General features: G+C 34.8%; 1 pseudogene; it reads right to left on the bottom strand.

Moving 5' to 3' along the window:
- Positions 1 to 20984: 20984 nt before the first annotated feature.
- LOC111721282 lies at positions 20985 to 21979 on the bottom strand (annotated as a pseudogene).
- Between the last annotated feature and the right edge of the window lie 720 nt (positions 21980 to 22699).

Here is a 22699-nt window from a genome sequence, read left to right as displayed (position 1 = left end):
CTCATTAGCATTTTCCTTAGTTAGTCGTCTTATCATAATTCTTGTAGCTGCATTTTCTCCAATGGTTTTTGTGACAGCTGTCTGCAGACATCCCACAAAATCAGCAAAAGGTTCATTGGGACCTTGCTCTCTTTTGGTGAAGGCTTCCTCTACATCTTTTCCTGGGAGGGTGCCCCAAGCTTTTGAAGTTTATATGTAATACTAAATACTAAAAATACTCTCTTTTTCAGTTTTCTTGAGGGGCTTCTGGGAGCAGCCTTAATTTCAGTTCAGTAATCACCACAAATGCAGCCAGGTGTTAAAGTCCAAATCCTTTATTGTCTCCTTCAAAGTCCTATCTCCTTCACTTGGGATTCAGCTAGTTTTCTTAGAGGCCTATCTCTCTCATTGGTTCCAAGACCTTGAGCTCCCATCTGCTCTCTCTGGCTTCTGAATCTCCCTGAATCCAAAGGTTTGTGCTTCAGCCTCAGCCACCACAAAGGTGGACAATGGAATGAACCTGTCTCAGCCTCTGAGAACTTCTAGTGTGCTTGCCTTTTTTGGCCCTGAGGGCTTCTAGCTTATGTGCTCTACACTGAGTATAAACCAATCATTATATCATTAGGAAACCATTATTTGTTGTAAGATTAAATCAATGCTAAACTAGATTTAACCATTGTCTCCTCAATTCCTTGTTTCAAGTTCTGGCCCATAATATCTCCTGCTTTCTTTTGTTTTTAGAACATAGGTGGTCATGACCTCCCTGACTTCTCAAGGAGGTGAGAACTCCAAAAAAGGAGGTGATTATGCCTTCCTTGACTGCTCAAAAAAGGGGTTAAAACATCATAAAAGGAGGTGAACATGCCCTCCCTGATGTCTCAGGAAGGGAGATGAAAACACCAAAGGAAATGGGAAATCAAATCATATTAGTGTGTTTCTGAAGGGTCTCACTTTGAAACAGATATATATATATATATATATATATATATATATATATATATATAAGTCCATCAACATGGGAGGTATTACACATAATTACATAAATTACATAAACACATAGTAACACAGGCTAGTAGTGATGTAACAAATAACATGAATCAACATGAGGAATTATACATGTTCATAAGTCCTAGAAATAGTTCAAAACCAATCTATTGTCCTTTACTTCATATGCCAGGAATCCAATAATTCCCACAAGTTTTGAAGTCCTGCAATAGTCTTATTATGTGTTAGGGAATCCAATGATTCCTGCTGGTTTTAAAGTTCTGTAACAGTCTTATCAACAATTTTTCATCTCAGGAAATCCAAGGATTCCTGCTGGTTTTAAAATTCTGTAACAGTCTCATTATCAGCCATGCTCTTTCAGTGTCAGATGTTTCTTAGGTCTTCTCCTTTGTTTTTAGGTCTTTCTCTTTTTTCTGTCTCTCTGAGCCAGGTGCTGTTGGTACCCATCTGATTCCTTCTCCATCTGTAGAAATACAAGAAATATAAGCAAACCCTTTCCCCTAAGCAGTTAACCTATCTAGTCCCTTCTATTCACCACTTTCTGGATCTCTCCACATCATCTGGCAATTACATTGGAGCTGCTCACACTGGACATTGCCCTTCTGTTGGGTGAAAAAAGCCAGTATTCTCCCAAATTGTAATCCCTTTCTGCCATCTGATTGTTTTTTGGCTGATTGATCACATCAGAGTCCTGAACTTCTAAAGGTGGGGCTGCCATCATGCCCCACCTATCTTTTGTTTGATATCTTGGAGCTGGGCCCCACTTCTCATTTCCCTGGGTCAATCTACATTCTGAGGCCCAGTGGAAATCTCAGTTGCATTTTGGACATAGGGTTTTAGGTCTTCTCTCACCTTGTCTTCTTACTCTATTTCTATATCTACATAGGACTTTCAGATGTCCAATTTTTCCACACTGAAAGCATCGACGACTGTCTCTAGAAGTCCTTTGCCAAGAATGACCCAGTCTTCCCATGTTCATTATAGTCTGGGCATAATAAGCATTTGTTCCCACTGTGACACAGCATCTTATGATCTCCTCTAAAGGAGCATCTTTGTGTAGTCCCCATATAATTCTTCTGCAAACCTCTTTAGCATTTTCCCTAGTCAGTTGTCTTATCATAATATTTGTAGCTGCATTTTCTCCAATGGTTTTTGTGACAGCTGTCTGCAGACATCCCACAAAATCAGCAAAAGGTTCATTGGGACCTCGCTCTCTTTTGGCGAAGGTTTCCCCTCCATCTTTCCCTGGGAGGGTGCCCCAAGCTTTTGAAGCAGCAGCAGCAATTTGCTCATACACTACTATGGGGTAATTAAGTTGTCTGCATACTGACCTTCCCCTGCCAATTGGTCAAAGGTGATTTGTATGTTAACTCCAGTTTGCTTATTGCATTGGGCTTATATCCTACATAATTCACTATACTCTGAAAGCCACACGTTTTGGCCCCCATATTGGGCACCAGAATGTAAGTTCTCTTTTTCAGTTTTTTTGGGGGGCTTCTGGGAGAAGCCTTCATTTCAGTTCAGTAATAACCTCAAGTGCAGCCTGGTGTTAAAGTCCGGATCCTTTATTGTCTCTTTCAAAGTCCTATCTCCTTCACTTGGGGCTCAACTAATTTTTCTTAGAGGCCTATCTCTCTCATTGGTTCCAAGAGCTTGAACTCCTGCCTGCTTTCTCTTGGCTTCTGGATCTCCCCAAATCCAAAGGTTTGTGCTTCAGCCTCCAGCCACCACAAAGGTGGGCGATGGAATGAATCAGCCTCCAAGAGCTTCTAGTGTGCTTGTCTTTTTTGGCCCTGAGAGCTTCTCCTTATATGCTCTACACTGAATATAAACCATTCATTATATCACTGGGAAAACATTATTTGTTGTAGGATTAAATCAATGCTAAACTAGATTTAACCATTGTCTCCTCAATTCCACTTAGTACCTTGTTTCAAGTTCTGTCCCATAACCAAAGGTAATAGGGAGCCACTGAAATTTAAGAAATAGTATAGTGACATAGTCAAGCTTGCATTTTAGGAAATTAACACTATTAGTGATGGGAAAGGGCAAACTGGAGAGAAACTCAGTACAGAAAGAATAAGAAATTTATTTCCTATAAATAAATCTGGAGTGGACTTCTAAATGAGGAACTAAGATGGCAAAGTAAATAAAACACTACAATTGAATTCTCCCAACATCCATCTCCCCTGAAAACACTTTAAACCAACATCTCAAATTGAAACCTGGACTAGCAGAAACAAAAACAAAGATCAAGAGGAGACATTCTTTGAGCCCAAGACAATGTGAGAGATTGAGAGATGTCTGCAACATGTGAGAGGAGGCTAACCCAGAGGTGATATGGATATTCAGTAATAGGATGTTGTCATAGTGGCAACAGCAGCTACAAATTTTCAAACTTTGAAACCAGAGATAGTTAAGTGATAGAGCAATCAGAAAAATTATTCTTATATTATCAATGCATGCAGGATTTGTTGCTATTTGTCAACTCCATTGTCTATACCAGCTTCCAAGTCACAGTTCAAAAACAGAGAGGTGCACTTTCAGTCATCTGAATTTGGGTCCCTGTGGAATAGCATTACTAGTGATTCTAAGGGAACTAAGGAGAAATATTGCTTGAAGCTGCAAAAAATCAGAAGCCCTTTCTAGGTAAGGACCAGAAGATCAGAAATTGCATTTTTCCAAACCCCAAGAACTAGATGTGAAACAGCAAAACAGAGCGAATAACCTGAAAGCTTGGGAAATGCCCCTTCTCCACCACTACCCACATCAGAAACAGAATTAACTTTAACATGAAGTTCAAAGTCAAGAAATAGGTTGGGAAAATTAATGAAGAAAAACAAGAAGAAAAAGAAAAAAGAGAAGGAAGAGGAGGAGGAAGAGGAAGAGGAAAAGAAGATGGAGGGGGAAGAGAAGGAGAAGGAGAAAGAAAAGAAGGAGGAGGAGAGAAGATGATCATAATACTATGACAACAGGGAAGATCAAAACAGAAACTCAGAAGGAGATAAAATTCAAAACAGCTCCAAGCAAAGTCTCAAAGAAAAAGAAAGGGTATTGGACACAAGCCCAGCAAGAAGTCCTGGAAGATCTAAAAATTATTTTCAAAATAAATTAGAATAATAGAGGGAAACTTGAGTAAACATATGAAAATAAAGGAATATATCTTTTAGTCCTGTGGATAAGGAAAGAATTTATGACAAAATAAAAGATGTGATTGTGAGAAGTAGTTTCTCTGATACATGTCTGATTTCTCAAACATATATATGGAACTGAATCAAATTGATAAAAAAAAGAGCTGCTCCCTAATTGATAAATGATCAAAGAATATAAACTTTCTTTTTTATTATGAATTTTTATTTACAAGATATATGCATGAATAATTTTTAGCATTGACAATTGCAAGACCTTTTACTCTAACTTTTCCCCTCTTCCCTCCACCCATTCCCCCAGATGGCAGGCTGACCAATAAATGTTAAATATGTTAAAGTATAAGATAAATACAATATATGTATACATGTCTATACAGTTATTTTGCTGTACAAAACAAATCAAACTTTGAAATAGTATATAATTAGCCTGTGAAGGAAATCAAAAATGCAGGTGGACAAAAATAGAGGGATTGGGAATTCCATGTAGTGATTCATAGTCATCTCCCAGAGTTCTTTCTCTGGGTGTAGCAGGTTCAATTCATTACTGCTCTATTAGAATTGATTTGGTTCAACTCATTGTTGAAGAGGGCCATGTCCATCAGAATTGATTATCATATAGTATTCTTGTTGAAGTATATAATGATCTTCTGATCCTGCTCATTTCACTCAGCATCAGTTCATGTAAGTCTCCCCAGGCCTTTCTGAAATCATCCTGTTGGTCATTTCTTACAGAACAATAATATTCCATAATATTCATATACCACAATTTATTCGGCAATTTACAATTGATGGGCATCCACTCAGTTTCCAGTTTCTGGACACTACAAAAAGGGCTGCCACAAACATTCTTGCACATACAGGTCCCTTTCCCTTCTTTAAAATCTCTTTGGGATATAAGCTCAGGAGTAACACTGTTGGATCAAAGGGTATGCAGAGTTTGATAACTTTTTGAGCATAGTTCCAAATCATTCTCCAGAATGGCTGGATGTATTCACAATTCCACCAACAATGTACCAGTACCCCATTTTCCCACATTCCCTCCAACATTCTGCATTACCTTTCCCTTTCATTCTAGCCAATCTGACAGGTTTGTAGTGGTATCTCAGAGTTGTCTTAATTTGCATTTCTCTGATTAAAAATGACTTGGAGCATCTTTTCATATATCTAGAAATAGTTTCAATTTCTTCATCTGAGAATTGTGTGTTTGTATCCTTTGATCACTTAACAATTGGAAAATGGCTTGATTTCTTATAAATTAGAGTCAATTCTCTATATATTTTGGAAATGAGGCCTTTATCAGAACCTTTGACTATAAAAATGTTTTCCTAGTTTGTTGCTTCCCTTCTAATCTTGTTTGTGTTAGTTTTGTTTGTACAAAAACTTTTCCATTTGATATAATCAAAATTTTCTATTTTGTGACCAATCATGATCTGTAGTTGCTCTTTGGTCATAAATTCCTTCCTCTTCCACAAGTCTGAGAGGTAAACTTTCCTATGTTCTTCTAATTTATTTATAATCTCATTCTTTATGCCTAAGTCATGAACCCATTTTGACCTTATCTTGGTGTACAGTGTTAAGTGTGGGTCAATGCCTAGTTTCTGCCATACAAATTTCCAAATTTCCCAGCAATTTTTGTCAAACAATGAGTTCTTATCCCAAAAACTGGTGTCTTTGTGTTTGTCAAACACTAGATTATTAAAGTTATTGCCTGTTTTGTCCTTTGAACCTAACCTATTCCACTGATCAACTAGTCTATTTCTTAGCCAATACCAAATAGTTTTGGTAATTGCTGCTTTATATTATAATTTTAAATCTAGTACAGCTAGGACACCTTCATTTGATTTTTTTTCATTAATTCCCTTGAAGTTCTTGACCTTTTGTTTTTCCAAATGAACTTTGTTGTTATTTTTTCTAGGTCATTAAAATAGTTTTTTGGGAGTCTGATTGGTATAGTGCTAAATAAATAGATTAGTTTAGGGAGTATTGTCATCTTTATTATATTTGCTTACCCTATCCAAGAGCATTTAACATTTTTCCAATTGGTTAGATCAGACTTAATTTGTGTGGAAAGTGTTTTGTAGTTTTGCTCATATGGTTTCTGATTTTCCCTTGGCAAATAGATTCCTAAATATTTTATACTATCAGTAGTTATTTTAAATGGAATTTCTCTTTGTAATTCTAACTGCTGAATTTTGTTAGTGATATATAAGAATGCTGATGACTTATGTGGGTTTATTTTGTATCCTACAACTTTGCTAAAGGTGTGGATTATTTCTAATAGCTTTTTAGTAGAATCTCTGGGTTTCTCTAAGTATACCATCATATCATCAGCAAAGAGTGATAGTTTGGTTTCCTCATTACTTATTCTAATTCTTTTAATCTCTTTCTCAACTCTTATTGACAAAGCGCGCATTTTCTAACACAATATTGAATAGTAATAGTGATAGTGGGCAATCTTGTTTCACTCCTGATCTTACTGGGAATGGTTGCAGTTTATCCCCATTACAAATGATGCTTACTGATGGTTTTGAATAGATGCTATGCTTACTGATGGTTTTTAATAAATGCTACTGATTATTTTAAGGAAAAGTCCATTTATTCCTATACTCTCAAGTGTATTTAATAGGAATGGATTCTGAATTTTATCAAATGCTTTTTCTGCATCTGTTGAGATGATCATATGTTTTTTGTTAATTTGATTATTAATATGATCAATTATACTAATAGTTTTCCTATACTGCACCAGCCCTGCATTCCTAGTATAAACCTACCTGATCATGGTGTATTATGCTGGGAATGATTTTCTGTAGTCTTTTTGCTAATATCTTATTTAAGATTTTAGCATCAATATTCATTAGGGAGATTGGTCTATAATTTTCTTTCTCTGTTTTCAACCCACCTGGTTTAGGTATCAGTATCATGTCTGTGTCATGAAAGGAATTTGGTAGGACTCCCTCATTCCCTATTTTTTCAAATAATTTATATAGTGTTGGGGCTAATTGTTCTTTAAATGTTTGGTAGAATTCACATGTAAATCCATCTGGTCCTGGGGATTTTTTCTTTGGGAGTTGCTTAATAGCTTGTTCTATTACTTTTTCTGAAATGGGACTAGTTAAGCAATTTACTTCCTCCTCTGTTAATCTGGGAAGCTATATTTTTGGAGGTAGTCATCCATTTCACTTAGGTTATCAAATTTATTGGCCTAAAGTTGGGCAAAGTAACTCCTTTTTATTGCTCTAATTTCCTCTTCATTGATAGAAAGTTCTCCCTTTTCATTTTTAAGACTAACAATTTGATTTTCCTCTTTCCTTTTTCTATTGGTTGTTCCCTAAAACCAACTCTTAGTTTTATTTATTAATTCAATAGTTTTTTTTTTATTTTCAATATTATTAATTTCTCCTTTTAATTTTAGAATTTCAAGTTTAGTATTTGATTGGGGGTTTTTAATTTGGTCTTTTTCTAGCTTTTTAAGTTACAAGCCCAATTCATTGATTTTCTCTTTCTCTATTTTTATTAAAGTAAGCCTCTAAAGATATAAAATTTCTCCTTATTATCACTTTGGCTGCATCCCACAAATTTTGGTATGATGTCTCATTGTTGTCATTATCTTGGGTGAAATTATTAATTGTGTCTAAAATTTGCTGTTTCACCCAAACATTCTTTAAGATGAGATTATTTAGTTTCCAATTACTTTTTGGTCTATTTACCCCTAACTTTTTGTTGAATGTAGTTTTTATTGCATCATGACGGAAAAGAAAGCATTTACTATTCTGCCTTCCTACATTTAATTTTGAGGGTTTTATGTTCTAATATATGGTCAGTTTTTGTATAGGTTCCATGAACTGCTGAGAAGAAAATATACTTTTTTCTGTCACCATTCAGTTTTCTCCTAAGATCTATCATACCTAATTTTTCTAATATTCTATTTACCTCCTTAATTTCTTTCTTATTTGTTTTGTGGTTTGATTTGTCTAATTCTGAGAGTGCAAGGTTGAGATCTCCCACTATTACAGTTTTGCTGTCTATTTCTTCTTGCAACTCTCTTAACTTCTTCTTTAGGAAGTTAGATGCTATGCCATTTGGTGCATATATGTTTAGTATTGATAATGCTTCATTGTCTATGCTACCCTTTAGCAAGATATAGTTTCCTTCCTTATCTCTTTTAATTAGATCAATTTTTGCTTTTCATTGATCTGAGATAAGGATGGTTACGTCTGGTTTTTTGACTTCACCTGAAGTGTAATAGATTGTGCTCCAGCCTTTTACCTTTACTCTGTATGTATCTCCCTGCTTTAAATGTGTTTCCTATAAACAACATATTGTAGGGTTGTGACTTTTGATCCAGTCTGCTATCCGCCTCTGCTTTATGGGAGAGTTCATCCCATTTGGTTAAAATTTACATGTGCTTTTTTTTTACGGTTTACTTTTATGGTTTATTTGATTTTTTTATAGTTGAAAATTTATGGTTTAATTTATGGTTAAAATGACTAAATCTGTATTTCCTGCCATCTTAGTATCCTCAGATTATGCTTTTCTTTTTCTTGTTCCCCCCTTACCCCCTTTCCCATATTAAATTTATGGGCACCACTTGCATCATGTAGCTCTCCCTTTTTAGGATCCCTCCCTCCCCCCTTTGAATCCCTTCCCCTTTCTTGTGCCCTTCCCTTATTACTCTTTTCCTTTTCCCTTTTCCTCTCCCACTTTTTAATGGGGTGAGAGAAGTTTCTCTGTAAAACAGATATGTCAATTATTTTCTCTTTGAGCCAACTCTGATGAGAATAGGATTCACACAATGTTCACCCTCTCTAAATTCCCTCAGATATGATAGATTTCCTTTGCCTCTTCATGGGATGTAGTTTCTCTCTTTTTATCTCCCCTTTTCCTTTTTTTCTGATACAATCCCCTTTGTACTTCTCCTTCCTTTTTTTATATTATATCAGTAAAATCAACTTATACATGTACTCTTTATGTATATCCACAACAGAAATACAATTCTCAAGAGTTCTTTTTACCTTTTTCTGGTTCTCTTGAGTCCTATGGTTGGAGATCAAATTTTTTGTTTAGATCTGGTTCTTTTCCTTAGAAACAAATGGAATTCATCTGTTTCATTAAATGTCCATCTTCTTCCATGGAAGAAAATGCTTAGCTTAGTTGGGTAGTTTATTCTTGGCTACATTTCAAGTTCCTTTGCCTTTTGGAATATCAAATTCCAGATCCTTCGATCCTTTAATGTGGAACCAGCCAGATCTTGAGTGATCTTTATTGTGGCACCTCGGTATTTGAATTATTTTTTTCTGGTGCTTCTAATATTTTTTCCTTAGTTTGATGGTTCTGAAATTTTGCCACAATATTCCTTGGAGTTTTTTTTTTAAGGTCTTTTTCAGAAAGTGTTTGGTGAATTCTTTCAATGCCTATTTTACCTTCTGATTCTATTACATCTGGGTAGTTCTCTTTGATGATTTCCTGTAAATTAGTGTCTAGGCTCTTTTTTTCATCATACTTTTCTTGAAGTCCAATGATCCTCAGATTATCTCTCCTAGATCTATTTTCCAGGTCTGTTGTTTTTCCAAGTAGATATTTAACATTTTTTCTAGTTTTTCATTTTTTTGTTTCTTTTTTCTTGACTGATTCTTGATGTCCCAGGGAATCATTCATTTCTATTTGTTCAGTTCTGATTTTTAATGAGTATTTTCTTCATTAGTTTTTTTTTTTTACTTCTCTTTGTATTTGTCCAATTGAGTTTTTAAATGAGTTGTTTTGCTCTATGGAATTTTTTTTCCATTTCACTAATTTTTTTTATTGTGTTATTTTCTTTTTCCAATTCACAAATCCTACTTTCTTAGGAGTTCTTTATCTTTTCCAATTCACAAATTCTGCTTTCCTGGGAGTTCTTTACCTTTTCTAATTCACAAATTCTGTTTCCCTGCACTTCCTGTGAGTTCTTTACCATTTTCAATTCACATTTCAGGAAGTTGTTGCTCTCTTGCATAGCTTCTCTTTCCTTTTCCCATTTTTCTTCTAGTTCTCTTTTAAGATTTTTTTAAGAGACCAGGTTACATCCCCCTTTGGGGTATTGTCTAGAGACTGTCTGCTATTAGTCTCCCCTGGATTGAAAACCTGCTCTCTTTCTGTATAGAAGCTATCCATGTTCCTTTTGATTTTTTTACTCATTTTTTAAAAAGCCTTTAGCATCTGCCTTCAGGGCAAGGAGGTTACCAGTTTCCTCTGCAGAGCACAGATAGGTATATGGACAACAGCTGTCCTGTGAGTGGTCTGCAAAGAGCAGCTGAGGTGCAGGAGTGCTCTGGGAAGAGCTCCACACTGGAAGTGACTAGGCCTGGGTATCACTGTGAAGCTGTGGAAGTACCCTGCTGTGAGGATTAACAACTGCCTTGGGGCTAGAGGCTGAGCAGCAAAAGTATCACTTCCCACCACAAAAACCTACTTTGAGTATTAGCAGTTGCCCTATCCCTCATGGCACTGGAGGTGTCTCTGCCTGGGGAGCATAGTGGAGCTGGGGAAATTCCACTGCCCCAGGGCGAGCTCCCCACTGTTCAGATTAGAGACTGCCCTGGCCTGTGTCTCCTGCTGTGCAGATTTGAAAGCCCCTGCTGCGGAATGCCACTACCAAGCTATGCTATGGTCTGTGCTGATTCACTTCCAGTCCTGGGTGGGCACAGCCAGATCCTGTTAGGCTCTGGCTTCCTTCAGAGTACCTTCTACTTTAGGTTCTAATTTCTCTGTTGGTCCACTACTCTGCAACCAAAGCAAAGAAGTAAGCCTATGGCAGAAAGCTCTCTGTAAACCTTCCAACCATGGAGGCCGCCCCTGCTCCCAGTTCTATCCCTGCCTGCACTGGTCTGTTCCCACTACTCAGGACAAACCTTTTCTGGCTATCTTCCAGATTATCTTTGGCTGGTGAGTTGTTGCACTTCCAATCTTTGTGAATTTTACCAGTCAAGCACTATTTTTGAGGCTGATTTTAAAAATTGGTAATATGAGAGGAGCTTAGAAACTCATGTGTACCTTCTCCACCATCTTGACTCCATCCCCCCAGGTATAAACTTTCAGAAGTAATCAAAATTATGAGTATTCACATGAAAAAAGTGTTCTAAATTTCTATGGATTAGATAAATGCAAATAAAAATGACTGAAATACACCTTATACTTAACATGACAAAAAAATTATAAATGCTAGAAAGAATGTGGCAAAGTGGGGACAAAATATTGGTGAGATTATAAATTGGTCCAATTATTTGGGAGGTCAATTTGGAACTACATTTAAAGAGTGTTAAAAGTATGAGTACTGTTGGATTCATATTACTATGCCTAGTTCTATTCTGTATTCCCTAAAAACATATGAAAGAAAGAAATAAATGCTCTATCTGTACAAAAATATTTAGAATACATGTTTTTAAGGTGATAAAGAATTAAAAATGGAGGGAATGCCCACCAATTGTAGAATGGCTGAACAAGTTATGATAGGTGAACTTTGTGGAACAGTATTATGTTATTAGAAATGATGAGCAGAATGGTTTCAAAAAAGCCTAGGAAGACTTTTATGAACTTATGCAAAGTGAAGGGAGCAGAACTAGGAGAACATTGTATATGTGATAGTAATATTGTAATGATGTTCAATTGTGAGAGACTTGACCACTCTGATCAAGATAATAATGTAATTCAAAAGGACCCATAATGAAAAATGCTATCTACCTTCAGAGAGAGAAGTGGCAAACTCTGAATAGAGATTGAAGCATATCTTTTCACATTCTTTATTTTTTGGGATCTGTTTGTTGGTTTTTCTTTCTTGCAAATGTTTTAATCAAATTCAGGATGAGAGATAAATACTCTGACACAGAATCAAAAAGCACATGACACAGTATAAAAAATTTTGTTATATGCAAAATTACCAGAAATTCTTCAGTTTTAATCATGGAAGATGAAGTATCTGGAAGACCTGATTTCAGTTTTCACTCTGATCAGTACTTTTTGAGTAACTTTAATACCAAATAAAATAATTTAACCTCAAAGTGCCCAGGAATTGTCATTGAGTATAAGTTGCTGAACAGTTTATGATTTTCATTGGTACAGGAGTTTCCCACATTATGATGTATGCATGAAAAAATAAAATATAGAAACACATGAACTAGAATTATTGAAAGTGAGAAAGTATATGTGGATTGCAGTTTACACTAGTAAAGGAAGTACTCACATTTTTAGGTACCTATAAATCCATGGAAGTATCATAATATATCAATAATCGAAAAGATCCAATTTTTCATTTTGATCCTTTTCATGGTCAAATTTTTTTTTTAAATTGTTAATATCCTGATAGTGATAAAGTATCCTAATAATTATAAAATAAAAGGAAAGACAATGACTTTGGGAGTTAAAGGAATTGAACTGAAAACTCAGATTTGGCATTTGTTATCTATGTAGCTTCAGGCAAGTCATGTAACCTTTCTGAATCTCAGTTTCTTCCTCAGTAAAATAGAGTTTAAGACTTCATCTCTGGCCTTGTAGATAGGAGGAAGCATACTCTTCTCTCAAAATTCCAAATTTCTTTTATAAACAGAATTTACAAAACAAGGAAAACCAAAGTCATTTCAAGTGCCACCTCCTACATGAGGCCTTCCTTGATGCCCTAGGTGCTAGTGAACTCACAGTTAATTTTTCATTTGCTTTACATATGTTGTATATTTGCTCATCTCCATACCTATTATTTATGCCATAGAATATGTTCTCTTGGAAGGTCGAAACTATTTCCATTTTTATGTCTCCATCACCAACAATTAACACAAAGTCTGGCACATAATAAAATATTAATTATTGAGAGCAAAGTGGAACAAGGAAAAGGTCACTGACTCTGGAGACAATGGACTTGGGTTCAAATCTTGATTCTGATATTCCCTAGTTGTGACCATAGGCATATCAATTTGGATACTTGATAACTCCACTGTGAAGACTGGCGTAGAAGAGGAAAATAGATTATACATAGAAATTGTGGCTCATGTACAGTAGAAAAAAATATTGTATTCAGAGTCAGGAAATGTGGGTTCTACTACAGGAAATGTAGTATGTCAATACTAAATAAATACTATCACAAATATGACCTTGGGGGAAAGTCCCTTAATCTCTTTATACCATAATTTTCTCATTCATAAAATGAGAGGGATAATCAGATGAACTTTAAGATCTTCTCTAGTTGTAAATCAATGATCCTATAAAGTTTCTTAAGCTTCCTGGATCTTAGTTTCCTCATTTACAAAATGAGAAGATTTAAAGTTTATAGCTTCTAAGATTCCTATCAAGTCTAGCTCTCCAATTGATTTAAAAATCATGTCTATTCCAGACTTTCTGTGGCTTTAAATTTCAAATGCAAAGCTTATCAGAAAAAAATTATAAATATTCCCTTTGGAAAATGTGATTATAAACTGATGCTGAATGCCTATAAACTGTTGCTGGTCAAACACTCTTTTTTTGTTTGAAACATCATTGGGTGCCATCAGAGACTAAACAATTCTTACCATGCAGAAATCTTCCTTTCAGTAGTATCTCCAAATACCTATTTCATTAGTCCTCTTTTAATTATAAAGAGTCAGGGATTCATGTGTTCTTCTTATCAGAAATATATGTTGCCAAGCCAATAAAAATGAAGATATTCTTTGAAATAATGAATCGGGGGCGGAGCCAAGACGGCGGAGAAGACACACGCGTCTTTCTAAGCTCTTCTCTTACCCTCTTTATCAATATTATATCGAGCCTCAAAAATAGTCTTGACTGCTACAATATTAAAGATAGAAGTAGAACAACTCGCCAGCCGAAAAAATCTGCAGTCTCGCCAAAAGGTTGGTTCCAGGGCCAGGGGAGATCGGCGCAGACTGGGAGAGAATTGGTTCCGAGGAGAGTCTCAAACCGAGGGTGAGGCACAGATCTCAGCAAAGCGCACAGCCCCAACCCGCAGTACGGGGCTTCTCCTTGGGGCAGTTGTGGATCCTGCAGCAGGAGGACGCAGCCCGGTTAGCCTCCAATCTGCGCAGGGGGAGCTCGGCAGGCCATAGAGCTTTTCCAGGGCCTTTGCATCAGGCAGAGACACTGGGCAGAGTTTGTGGCTGTTGTGTTCTGAGGTCTGCGCTCAGCTGCTAATACTCACAGTCCCACAAGAGGCTCCGGCCTGGCGGTGACATCACCATTAGTCTCTAGCCAAGGGCAATCGATAATCCACTCAGCCCACTAAGCAGTTTGATAGCTCGGCCAGTGCTGAATCCACTTCCTGTTGGGGAAGGAAAACTCTCACCCAGAGCACTCCCATACCTCGAGCGAAATCGGTTTACATCTTTCCCTGCTCTGAGAAGCTGTAACCCCTTGCCTAGGAGACCTACCCTAAAGGCTTTAAAACAGAAAAAAAGATGAAAAGAACAATCTACAGCTTCTATGCAGAAAAGAGCAGGTCACAAACCTGAAGAGACCTCAAAAAAATGCATCAGACTGTCCTCCTTCATAATGCTCTCATAGAAGAGGCCATTAAAAGTCTCAAAGAGAGTTAGAAGATAAATGGGAAAGGAAGAGAAGCCTTACAAAGAGAGCAACAACTTCCTGAAATAATGGAAAAGTTAAAAATTCCCGAAGTGCAGGGAAACAAAATTGGTGAATTGGAAAAATAAAGAACTCGAAAATAGGATCTTGGTTGGAAAAGAAAAAATTCACTAAAAAAAAATTAGTGAAATGGAAAAAAATTCACAGACCAAAACAATACATTTAAAACTCAATTGACATATAAGAAAGAAGTAAAAAGCTATTAAGAAAATAATTCTTAAAAATTAGAACTGAACAAATTGAAACTAATGATTCATTGAGACAGCAAGAATCATCAAGCAAAACAAAAAATGACAAACTGGAAAAACCACGAATTATCTACTCACAAAAACGACAGACTTGGAAAATAGATCTAGGAGAGAAATCTGAGTTATTGGACTTTCTGAAAACTATGATGAAAAAAGAGCCTAGATACTATTTTACAGAAATCACAAGAGAACTGCCTAGATGTAATAGAATCAAGGTAAATAGGCATTGAAAGAATTATCAAACACTTCTGAAAGAAACCCCTAAAATAAAAACTCCAAGGAATATTGTGGAAATTTAGAACTATAGATTAAGGAAAATTTTCAACAGCCAAAAAAAAAACATTTAAATACCGAGGTGCCAAAAGGATCACCCAAGATCTGGCTGCCCTACATTAAAGGAAAGAAGGGCCTGGAATATGATATCGAAAGGCACAAGAACTTGAGATGCAGCCAAGAATAAACACCAGCTAAGCTGGAGCATTTTCTTCCAGGAAGAAGATGGACATTTAATGAAACAAATGAATTCCATTTGTTTCTAAGAAAAACCAGAACTAAACAAAATTTGATCTAAGAATAGAACTCAAGAGATGCAGAAAAGGGTGAAAATAACTCTTGAGAATTGTATTCTGTTTGGATATACAAAAGAATACATTATAATTTGATTGACTGATATAAACATAAAAAGGAAGTAGATATGGAAAAGGATGATGGCAGAACAAGGTGGGAAGGAGGGATAAAAGGAAAACAAACATCCCACAAAGAGGCCAAGGAAACTTATCATCTGAGGGAATTTAGAGGGGGAAGAACATTGTGTGAATCTTACCTCATCAGAGTTGGCTCAAAAAAAATAATTACATTGTTTTAGAAATTCTCCGCCTCATTAAAACGCGGGAGGGAAGGAAAAGAAAAGGTAATAAGGGAAGGAAGGGAAAGACTAAAGGGGAGGGAGGGATTAAAAGAGGATAAGTATCGTGATACAAAGGGATTTATAAGTTTAAAAGGGGAAAGAGGGTTGAGGGAGGCAAGAATAAGTAAAGACAATCTGGGGTTATTAGGATGGCAGAAATACAGATTTAGTAATCTAACCGTAAATGTAAATGGGATGAACTCCATAAGAGGGCAGATAGCAGACTGATCAAAAGTCAGAACCCTACAATATGTTGTTTACAAAAACACATTTAAAGCAGGGGGATGCATATAGAGTAAAAAGAAAAGGCTGGAGCAAAATTATTATGCTTCAGGTGAAGTCAAAAACGAGAAAGCCATCCTTATCTCAGATCACAAAAGTAAAAAGGATCTAATTAAAGAGATAAGGAAGGTAACACATCCTGCAAAGGGAACATAAACAACGAAGCAAATCAATATTAAACATATATGCACCAAGTGGTATGGCACTCAACTTCCTAAAGGAGAGTTAAGAGAGTTGCAAGAAAAAACAACCAAACTGTAATAGTAGGAGATCCCAACCTTGTACCTAAATTAGCAACAAACCACAAAACAAATAAGAAAGAAATTAAGAAGTAAATTTAAATTAGAAAATTAGGTATTTGGATCTTTGGAGAAAATTGAATGGAGATAGAAGAGAATATACTTTCTTCCTTAGCAGTTCATGAACCTATTCAAAAAATTACATATATTAGGACATAAGACCTAAATTAAATGCAAAAGAGAATAGTAAATGCTTTCTTTCAGATCATATGCAATAAAAACTCATTCAAAAAAAGAAATAGACCAAAAGTAATTGGAAATAAACAATTACCTTAAGAATGATTGGGTGAAGCAGCAAATTATAGATCAATTAATAATTTCCTCAAGATAATGACAATGATGAGACATCATACCAAAATTTGTGGGATGCAAAAGCGGTAATAAGAGGGAATTTATATCAAGGCACTTGAATAAAACAGAAAGAAAAGATTAATGAATTCTACCAAATAAAAACTAAAAAAAGACCAAATTAAAACCCCAATCAAAATACTAAATTGAAATTCTAAAATTAAAAGGAGAAATTAAAAATATTGAAAGTAAAAAACTATTGAACTAATTAATAAAACTAAGAGTTGGTTCTATGAAAAGCCAATAAAATAGATAAGCCCCTTTGGTAAACTATTAGAAAAAGGAGGAGGAAATAAATTAGTAGTCTTAAAAATGAAAAGGGAACTTTCCACCAATGAAGAAATTAGAAATAATAAGGAGTTATTTTGCTCAACTTTATGCCAATAAATTTGATAACCTAAGTGAAATGGATGACTACCCAAAAAATACAGACTTCCCAGACTAACAGAGGAAAGAAATTTGGAAATCTTTAGAAAAAGAAAGAACAGCAATTAAACAACTCCCCAGAAAAAATTGGCCAGATGGATTTAATTGAATTTACCAAACATTTAAAACAATTGGCCTCAATCTATTAAATTATTTGATAAAATAGGGAATGAAGGAGTCCACAAATTCTTCCATGCACAGACATGGTATTGATACTAAACAGGTATGAAAAAGAAAGAAAATATAGACCAATCTCCCATTATTGATGCTAAAATCTTAAAAGAATTAGCAAAAGGCTTGAAAATCATCTCCAAGATAATACACTATGTCAAGTAGGATTTATACCAGAACAGGCTGGTTTCAATATTAGGAAAACTATAATATAATTCCATGTCAAAACCAAATTACAAAACATATGATCATCTCTAGATGAAAAAGCATTTGATAAAATCCAAACATCCATTCTATTAAAAAGCCTACTAGAGTATAGGAATAAATGGCTTTCCTTAAAATAATAGTGCATCTATTTAAAACCATCAGTAAGATAAGTAAGGAAGAACAACTTGGACATTAAATCTGGGTGAAATAGGTGCCCTTATCACCGTTCTATTAATATTGTATTGAAAGCTAGCATAAAAGAGTGGGATTAAAGAAATAAAGTAGGCATGAGGAAGCCAAATTACCTCTTTCGATTGCATGAGGTATACTTAAGAACCCCAGAGATTCTTGAAAAGTTATAGAAATAATCCAATTAGCAAAGTTGCTGGTTATAAAATAAACCCACATAAGTCATCAAGCTTCTTATATATCACTAAAAATCCAAATTAGTTACAAAAGAGAAATTCCATTTAAATAACTACTGATAATTATAAAATATTTAGGAATCTACCTGCCAAGGGAAAATCGGAAACTTATAGAAAATTACAGGGAACTTTTCACACAAATTAAGTCAGTAAATTGAAAAATATCAAATGCTCTTGGATAGGGCGAGCAAATATAATAAAATGACTATTACTAAACTAATCTATTTTTGCGCATACAATCGACCAAAAACATTTAATGACCTAGAAAAAATAACAAAAGTTCATATGGAAAAAAAAGGTCAAGAATTTAAGGAATTAATGAAAAAATCAAATGATGGTGGCTTATGTACCAGATCTAAAACATATTATAGAAGCAGTTACAAAATATTTTTAACTAGGAAAGTTGTTGATCAGGAATGATTAAGGTTCAAGGGATAAACAGTCAAAACATAGCAACCTAGTCTTTGAAAAAAGATCCCAGCTTTTGGATAAGAACTTACTGTTTGATAAAAATTTGGAAAAATTGGAAAACTAATATGGAGAACTAGGCATTGATCCATATTAACGCGTCACCAAGATAAGGTCCAAATGGGTTCGTGACCTTAGGATAAAGAATGAAATTATTAAAATTAGAGGAAATAAGGATAGTTACCTAGACCTGTGGAAGGGGTTTATAACAAAGAGAACTGAGATCATTCTGATCACAAATGAAAATTTGATTATACAAACTGAAAAGTTTTTGCAAACAAAACTAATGCAGGATAAGATTAGAAGGAAGCAATAAACGGGAAAAATATTTTACAGTCAAATGTTCTGATAAGGCCTCTTTTCCAAATATATAGAAATTAACTAATTTATAAAAATCAACCATTCTCCAATTGAAAAATGGTAAGGATATGAACAGACAATTCTTTCGATGAAGAAATTAAACTATTTCTAGTCATGAAAGATGCTCCAAGTCTTATTAATCAGAGAAATCAAAATTAAAAACTCTAAGATACATCTACACACCTGTCTGATTGGCTAAGATACAGGAAAAATAATGATATTGTTGGAGGGGATGTGGGAAAATGGAATGATTCATTGTTGGTGGAGTTGTGAAGAATCCAACCATTTTGGAAGTAGTTTGGAACTATGCTCAAAGTTATCAAACTGTATATCCTTGATCCAGAGATTTCTACGGGATTATATCCCAAAGATTGTAAGAAGGAAAGGGACCTGTATGTAGAATGTTTGGTAGCCTCTTTTGTAGTGGTAGAAACTGAAACCGAATGGATGTCCACAGTTGAGAATGGTGAATAAATTGTGGTATATGAATTATGGAATATTACTGTCTTGTAAGAAATGACCAACAGATGATTTAGAAAGGCCTGAGAGACTTAAACGAACTGATGCTAATGAAATGAGCAGGACCAGGAGATCATTATATACTTCAACAAAATACTAGATGATTGAAGTCCTGATGGATCAGGCATCCTCCAACGAGATCAACCAAATCATTTCTAATGGAGCAGTAATGAACTGAACTAGCTATACCAGAAAAAGAACTCTGGAGATGACTAAAACCATTACATTAATTCAGTCCTATATTTATGAACCGATCTTTGATTTCCTTCACAAGCTAATTTACAATAATTCGAATTGGTCCTTTTTGATTAAAAAATGTTTTACATTATACTTATTGTATCTAAGTTATATTTTAATATATTTAAATCTACTGGTCATCCTGCCATTAGGGAGGGTGGGGTAAGAGGTGAAAAATTGGAACAAGAGGTTTGGCAATTGTTAATGCTGTAAAGTTACCCATGTATATATCCTGTAAATTAAAGGCTATTAAAAAAAATTTAAAAAAAAATGAAATAATGAATCACTTGTAAGGTTATGTTGAAACAAAGTGGATTACCATTGATTGGGGAAATAGCTAGAAGTAAGATATATAAATGTAATAGAATATTACTTTCTATTAAGAAGTGATTGAGTATTAGAAATTCAGGGAAATATAGGAAGATTAGTAGGAACTGATGCAGAATGAAACAAACAGAACTAAAGGAGCATTACACATTATTCCAACTTTTTAAATGAAAAGATCACTAAAAAGAAGGAAATCTCTGAGTAACTGAAAAAAGAATGGAGATCCCAGAGAAGAGATAATATAACATACCTCCTCAGCTCCTAGTAGAGTTGGGCAACTACTAGGACAAAATTATATATCCATTATCAAATGTGGTCACCCTATCAGATGCTTTCACCAATTTTTCCCTGTCACAATGAAGAGACTAATTGAAGAACCTAATTGATATTGTATAAATATAAAAGACATCAATAAACCCATTTTTAAAAAAGAAATAGTGAATCACATAACTATACCTATAACTTGGATCACACATATAATCTTGTATTTTTCAGAGTTTGTGGTGTTTTGGCCAGTCTTCACATTTATTTTCACAGGACTACTGGGAACTTTTTGAGCTCTGAATTTCTTGGATAGTCTGAGCATTTAAAGAAAAAACTAAATTACATAGGGTTATGAAGGAATGTAATGATGTTGAAGTAGTTTCAAAATATTAAGACAAAAACGAGCAAATTCAAATATGCCATGTTAACTCCTGCTCTGGTGCAGGAGTTTTTTTTTGTTTTTATTGATTTTTCTATTGTTATTATTGTAGTTGTTTGGGTTTTTATTTTTTTTTCACATTAAACTGTGCATTTTCTGACATATTTTTAGTCAAGCTGTTTCCATTTAAAAATTATTGACATTAAATGGCTGCAAAATAAATGCTCCACAAAAAAATATTCCTTTCCTTCTGAAGCTTTTATGATGTATTGTATTCATTAGAAAGTCTTTTATCATTAAACCTAAAAGGTCAATTGAGACAAGCAGTTCTGAGATCATTTTTCCACCATTGACTAAAACTGGGGTGGCAGGTGTTATTATGTTTAATCTAGTCGATTTTATGACCTCGCTCAGCTCCAGCAGGCTTCTTGTCAACTGCCTTTATGACACCAACCACAGTGGTCTGCCTAATATCATGAACAACAAAATAACTCAGGGGAGTATAGTCAGAGAAACACTCTACACATATGGGTTTGCCTGGAACCATGCAAATGATGCTAGCATCAACAAAATTCAGAAATTTAGGGTCATATCCCAGCTTCTTGCTAGAATGCCCAAACTTCTCCAACAGTTCAGCAAACTTGTAATAATGTGAATGGTGGTTCAGACTAATGATCTGTGCAGTGAAGCCCCAGCTTCCATGTCATCACCAGTCACATCACTATTATCATTGAAAGACACAGTCTTGACTTTGAAGCCAATGTTATCCCAAGGTTGATTCTCACTCAGACCTTCATGATACATTTCAACAGATTTTACTTCAATTGTAACATTGGTTGTAACCTTGCCTGGTTTAAAACACCAATCTTCACATAGCCAATAAGTACAGTACCAATGCAATTAATCCTGTAGATATCTTACGGGGGGTTGTCAGTTGGTCAAGTTAGTGGCAGGATGCAATCTATAGCTTCAAGCAGTATAGTTCCATTGGCATTGCAATTCTTATGAATGATTGTTCATCCCTTGAACTAAGGCATATTAGGGTTTGACTATTATCACCATTTCAAACAGAAATTGGTACAAAAGTTACTGTGTCAAGGTTGTAGCCAATTTGGTTAAAAGAGGTATCATCTTCCTTGACAATTTCTTCATATTTCTTTTAGCTGTAGCAGGACTGAATTGAATCCATTTTGCTGAAACAGAAAACCACATGTTTCACGTTGAGTGAATAGCCCAGAGGCCTAATGGATGAGCCCATTCTTTGAGAATGAACTTCAAATTCACTAAAACAGGAATAAGCACGATAGCACAATCAGCCTGAGATGTTCCTGTAGTTATATTCTTGATAAAGATTCTGTGTTCTAGAGCATCAGGAATGGTCAAATATAATGACAAGCAAGATTATTTAAGAAAAACATGGAAAGACTTATATGAAATGATGTATAATGAAGGGAACAGAACCAAGAGAATGCTCTGCATAATAATCAAAATATTGTTTGATGAAGAACTGTGAATGATTTATTCTAAAAAATTTCATGATCCAAGATAATTTCAAAGGAATAATGATAAAGCATTTTATTCACCTCCACGAAAACTATTGACATTGTTTGAATGGACTGAATCATATGATTTTCCATTTTCTTTTTTTTCTTTTATTATCTTCTTGTACAAAATGACATATTAAAATACTATACATAATTACACATGTATAACCTATATCTAATTACTTACCATCTTAGGGGGGAAGAGAGGGGAGAGAAGGAGAAATAGAATTTGAAAATCAAAACTTTAAATAAAAATTTTTAAATTTTTTAAAACAATGAAATTGGGAAATATTTTAAAAATAAAATACTGTAAAACATGAAATGAATGTCGCTATATATATACATGCATACATATATACATTAATATTCCCTTAACAACCTAACCTATTCATCAAATTATTCATGTACTATGATCGACTCTTCCATCCTAAGCCACATACAAACATCATATTCTTGGTTTTACCAAAAATTCTTCACTTTAATGTTCATATACCTAAAATTTCCTTTATCTGATCATAAGCTGTTGTCAATTCACTACTATTTCTGTTCTTTGGCCACA

This window comes from Sarcophilus harrisii, chromosome 6, assembly GCF_902635505.1.
Source record: "Sarcophilus harrisii chromosome 6, mSarHar1.11, whole genome shotgun sequence".
Taxonomy (NCBI): Eukaryota; Metazoa; Chordata; class Mammalia; order Dasyuromorphia; family Dasyuridae; genus Sarcophilus; species Sarcophilus harrisii.
Note: the sequence above shows the minus strand (reverse complement) of the source record. Positions and strands in the feature narration are given on the sequence as shown.